Genomic DNA, 6133 nt, shown 5'->3' with positions numbered 1-6133 from the left:
GGAGCCGGCCCGGTACCTCAGGGGGAGCTCACCGGCGCCCGCCCCCTTCCCCCCCGGCATTGTTTGGTATCCTTAGCGTGAAGGTCGCAGCACCTCACGGCAGCGCGCTGGGGGCCCGTTTCGCCTCCATTTCTTCACGCTCCGCCTGAGGGGAGCGCGGGGGGAAGGCTGGCTGCCGGGAGGGCGCTTACCGGAGAGGTAAAGGCGGCCCGGGATGGTCAGGGACAGCCCGAGGAGTGATTTTCACCTTTCAACACTGAGAAATAATGCCGCCGGTTCGGAGTCAGCGCTCGGCAATTTTGCAGGAATGAGTTAAAAGCCAGCTCGCCTGTTTTTGGAGCGCGTTACAGCACGAGGGGAAAATGAAAGGAGACTGTCCGGTCCAGCACTTCCAGTCTGGGGAAAGAAATTTACTTCTTCGACTAGAAATTAATGTAACATTTTATTCCAAATCTTACCCTTACAGAGTCATTGTCTATAGCAACCGTGTCCATAACATTCTAATTCTCAAGAGCGCAACTTTCTAGCAAATGGTACATCTGTCAAACTGCAGGAAACATCTGGGAAAATGGTTAAATAAAAAGAAGTGAGATTAAACCTTTGTTTCCATATGGTTAGGATATACATCTAGAATACGTTTGTAAATGTCACTGGTTCTTTTCTTGCCTCTTGCTGAGCTATCAGACTTTTGGGCTGGTGTTGGATTCCACCCCGGTGTAGGGATACGGTAATTTAGGCAATGTAAAATTTCCCTTTAACGAAAATGAGGAGCATCTCCCCGTGGGTGAAGAGGCGACGGCAGGGCTCAAGGGATGGTGTCCTGTTCCTGCGGGCACAGGGCTGCGTGTCACCCGCGACAAGGGGTGATCCCTGGTGCCGGCGCTGGCACCCCTCCGCCAGGACAAGGGACACAGCTTTGTCCTTTGCGAGGAAGCTCCGAGCCGTAACGCCCTACGGAAGTTTTACGCTCCTTTTCAGAAGAAGGAAAATGAAAGTGGAAAACGTTACATCAAAGCAGAATTCTGGAGCCAGCTCACAAACCCCTTCTGTTTTCAAGTGGAGACACCTGAACTAACATTGCCTGATTTTTCAAGTACTTAAACATATACCCAAATTTTGACAGATCAGGTCTCTCTGTGAAGGACTGATAAGCTATCAATCAATTTTTAGCCCTGAAACTGTTCACAACAAGAATTTCACATGTGCTTGGCTACACCCTCCTGAACTGAAAGGGACTTGAGTACTTTCTGACATTCCCCCCTTGGATAAGAACTTCTGCAAAGCTCAGTGTTAAATATTAACTCAGATGCATTAGCTCTTTCAAGTCCATCTCTGAAGGTTCAATTTAGTGTACATTTGTTGGAAACAATTTAAGTACAATTTTGTGTAGTGCGTGATGTCCATTAATAAATGAGAAAATACATCCAAATGATTTGGTCCATCATTCAAGCAATGCGTACAAGAAAAGAAAAAAAATAAATTAGGAAAAGCGGTTTGAAACCTGCTCTGTAATCCTTTGTCCACTGTAATCAACAAGAGCCACATTGTACCAGTTCCACTGGCAGCACAGAGGATTTCAGCTACAACAGGACTGCTCTGAAAACACCAGGTTAATCCTAAAATACTTCAAAGGCATATTCGTGCCAAGAGAACTGAGCGAGGATGCCTGCAAGCAAATGAGAGACATTTTGGGTGTTCCAAGTAGTGTGTGTCGGGGTTTGTTTTTTTGGTTGGTTTTTTTTTTTAATTCCAATTTGTCACAATAAAATGACAGTGTAAACATATTTCTTAATACCACATGAAGTTTGGAACCAAAAAAGCAGTAGTTAGCAGCAAAGAACTTTTCTGAAAACTCCCACGCTACCTCTGCAACCCAGTTCTAAATCTTTTCAAGACCTGCTTGGAGCTGGGACCAGCCTCCACCGCAATGGGGACCCGATTCTCTGCAGAATGTTTCCCCCCGTGTTCTCAGCCGGGGTCAGGCTCCCCCGGTACAGGGGAAGGTGATGGAGTCCTCCTCTAATAAGGAGCCTGAGTACTTCAGACCTTACTCAAAATTCCTTGCTTTGAGCTGCTACAAGCTTGAAGAGGACACAGGTGGCCCTGCTTCAAGCAGCAGGTTGGATGAAATGACCTCCTCAAGCCTGTTCTAACCTGAATGGATGCTCTTCGAATCCAGGTAACTTTCAGGACAGCTTAAGACAGATTTTTTTTAAAAGGATGCCATGGTCATTTCTATTACAGTGTCATTAAAGTGAGCAAACTCCATTGGATATTCATGGTAAGAAACTTATGATATACGGCAGCTTCCAAACTCCAGGAATCTAGCCTGGCTTTATAGATCAGATCTGCTGTGATTCTTCACTGTAACAAAATTGAAGACAAAAGCTAGAATTTGAAACAGGGTCTGCATGGTTATGTCCAAAACTAAATATCATCTTGTGCCATACGCATTAAACTACATTGTTCATACACAGACCTTTCTTTTACTACAAGAAAAACCTGAATTATGTATTCACACAAATCAAGGTATGATTATTCCTCAGACATCTACGTAACAGCTGCAAATTTTTGCCGTAAGATTATTTTCATGTAGAAATTAATTTTCATTGTGATCCTAATGCCACCAAACCAAATGGAAATCGTGACAAAGAGACTGAGGGGAAAATATTGCATTCACCAGCCTGCTTGTCCCAAACCCAAAATGCTAACTTTCAGCCTGATATACTCAACAAGTGAACAAAATGATTCTATCAAAAATAACAGTCCTTCCCAATACAAACGCAAGCAGTCAGTTGCACATGTAATTTTACCAATAACACAAAATCTGAATCCTTTTGAAGATGTCAGTGACATCAACTCACTTTAAGGTTAAATACAGTGATGTGATCCCACAATTTGCTAGCACACAAACTATTTTTCAAATCGCTACGCCACAACTGTAAAGTATTAGCCATCACTCTCCTTTGCCCACAAGCAGTTAAGAGTTACATATTCGCTAGTTCCTACTAAAAATCAGAGGCAAACCCAGCCCAGTGTAATTTCTTAAAAAAAAAATAAAAATAAAAATTGCGCTCTTGGCATTTACTCGTTTTCTTTGCTACTTGGCAAACAAAATGCCATGAGCAGAAACTCCTCCGCTCCCTGCGCAGGCTCTTAGGGCAGCGCTGCCGCCCGCTGGGAAAAGGCTGATGTCAGCTCTGCAGAGCTCCCTGCCAGGAGAAGGAGGCCTTTGTTTTCAGCTGAACTGTGAAAATGAGAAAATGCCTCCAGCCTGACAAACAAGAAACCCACATAACACAGGTCAGGCCTGAGACCTTCGCTTAAAGGTACAACACACTTCTTTCACGTTCCCCTTACATCACAATGCCCAGACAGAGGTAATTTCACAAAGGAGTTGCCATGAAATGCTAAATTCACCTTGGAAGTGTAACAAAGCAGCTTCATTTGTTAAGAAAGACCGGTATAGCTCTCCAGCCACTTCACCCATACATAGAGCGCTTGTAATTCTTACATAAATCAAGCTCCTAATTACTCTTCTGTAAATCAAGGTGATTTTAGTGAAGTCATATGAAAACAAAGGCATGTTTCAACTTGAGGCTTAAAATAAGCTTGCTTCTCCTTTACAAAGCACCAGAAAATAAAGTATGGTACAAAAAGCACATTTTACTTCAGCAAGATTATACTGTAGTGAATACATCTTAAGTACAACATTTGAGGGCCATACAAGGAAGTGTGAAATGCAAATAGAGGAATTTCATATTACAGTGCCTAGGTTTTAATTTGGGGTGGAAGTATACGGTTTTTCCCAAGTGAGGGGCTTATGGGTGTAATCTTTTATGACCACAAAAATACAGAAGCTGTATAAATACAGTCCAGTACACTACCGTAAGTAAGGCAAGCAGTTTCAACTACTGATTTTTTAAAATTAATCCACAAGGTCTCAAGTATATTTTATTACTCTAAAGCTGAGAATTACCTCCTCTGAAAAACAGAGCCTTTGATAAATTGTTCTTTGCACAGGAATTCCATTACATATTTTAGAAACATAGTAGGATTGCCAGGGCACTTGATTTGCTCTGCTCCAGAGACTGTACTCCAATCGTTGTGTTTTTCCATGATAAAAGTAAACATACCCAAGTACAATACAAAGAACCTGATCAAAGAAGATACATCAGGGAGTCACGCCTGATCGGAGAATATCTCAAAGCATTCAATTCCCAAACAAAAGGCTGGGTTACAGGATTGCTAGTAAAATATCTGAAGTATTTAAATGGCTTCACTCCCACTGAAGCACAGTGACTGAGATGTCAGGCTGCTGGTACCTAAGAGTTAACATCCAATTGCTAACAAAAGGTTCTACCATTTCTAATGAACCACAGCACACAATTCTTGTCCTATTTAATTACGTTTCCAACCACAATATGTTGGTGTTAAGAGGATGAATATACAACTGCTTCACAGTTCTACCAATGCAATCACAAAGACCCAAATGTCTGAACAAGACCTGCTCGCGGTTATAAGACTTCTGTCTTCCAGGCACTGACTTCCAAATGAAAAAGATCTGCCTGTCTGGACATTTAGAACAACCAAAGACGCTCAGCCAGAGAAGTATGGATTTAAACAGCGCTATGTGGCAAAGGTGTGCAGTCTGTAGCCCTGAATAATACTGCCTCGGGCAGCTATGCCCAGTTTTGTACCACCAACTCTTTTGTCCTATGCTTTCAGGGGACTTTGTCCTGAAAAGTTCAAAATACATAGACTCTGAACTTCACCTTTAGAGTCCAGCTCACAAAAATGTCTTTGCTATCACCAAAGATACCGTGCCATTTAGTCTCCACATTATGCTCCACTTCTATGGATGTGGTTTTCTGAATTGAATGTTATCAAACACTTCCAGAACCTCCAAGTCACTACAAAGTGACTGCCATTATTGTGTTCCATAATCCCCAAATCTACTGTCTTCTCTTTAGTGTGAACAAGTCAAGCTTCTACAACATACTTCCCACCTACAAAACAAAATTTTTAAGACAGTTCCACAAAGGTTGAGTAATCCATTTCTATTGTTGAACCAGAACGTCATAATCCAAAAAAAAGAGGGAAAATATGAAAAACTTTCGAAAAAATAACTTAATTGGTGGTGGCAGTGGCAGGGAAATGGGAGTAAAATTCAGAGAATGTTTGTGAACTTTTCTGATATATCTGAAATATATAGTTATTTCAGATATATTGCAAAAGTTTGAATTTTTTGTAATATTCAGTTGAAAGCATATTTTCATATGGTCAGATCAAACTTACAAAATAAAGTAGAAAAAAGATGGCCTCGTGAATGCTACTTTGCATTACAATTCATCTGCAGAAGATAGTTTAATTGAAATAGATTAAGTCCCATCACATGAACACTAGCCAGACAACCGCTGCTTTTTATATTTCATATACAAAAATCACAGAAAGAGTTAAAACGTACCATACTGGATGAGTAAAAATGTACCATGCCGGTAAAGATCAGAGCTTTAAAATATATCTAAGGGATCACATGAAAAAGCTGCCTGTATCTTTTAGTTTTGAACGCTGGTTGCACGTGAGTCTGTTGGTTCAGACTTCATTATTTTTATGGCCTCCACTGTGTAAAGTGTTACAATGTACATAACTGCCAGCTGTGTTTTATTTCATCACTAGCAAATGAGTTAAAAAAAAAAAAAAAATCACACCTTTTCCCACAAACTTACATAATAATTCAAAAATGCCATAAAAGTCTTCAGTTGTGCCATGTCTGTATGCCACAGAAACGCGGCATACGGTTCTTTCCAATACCAGCATTTTCAGCCCCAAGGAAAGGCTATAAATAGTTAAGTTTTCAGGAGAAAGAACGAGGTATGTTGTAAATGAGAAGTCTCTCTCTGCTTGTGAGCTTTTATTGTTTTGCATTACTTCAGCGCTGGATTCCTGATTTGTAACAAATTCCAAGACTGCAGACTACAGGCCCAGCCTCTGACTAACACTGTGGTGATTTATTTGAGGATAAATACCTCTGTCCGCATCTTATGACTGAACCCAACAGTCCACAGCAGCGTGGAATGCGGGGAATGCAGCGGCTGCGGGAGCTGAGGCAGCCGGGAAAGGGGCACAACTA

At 41.5% G+C, this 6133-nt stretch overlaps 1 protein-coding gene across 2 annotated transcripts in view; it reads right to left on the bottom strand.

The window, feature by feature from the left end:
- VGLL4 (vestigial-like family member 4) overlaps positions 1 to 6133 on the bottom strand; it is a 90168-nt gene that overhangs the window by 19330 nt on the left and 64705 nt on the right. The gene's annotated exons all lie outside the window — the stretch shown is intronic.

Source organism: Charadrius vociferus, unplaced genomic scaffold, assembly GCF_000708025.1.
Source record: "Charadrius vociferus isolate BGI_N301 unplaced genomic scaffold, ASM70802v2 scaffold67, whole genome shotgun sequence".
NCBI classification, from domain to species: domain Eukaryota; kingdom Metazoa; phylum Chordata; class Aves; order Charadriiformes; family Charadriidae; genus Charadrius; species Charadrius vociferus.
This window is presented reverse-complemented; position numbering and strand designations above follow the sequence as displayed.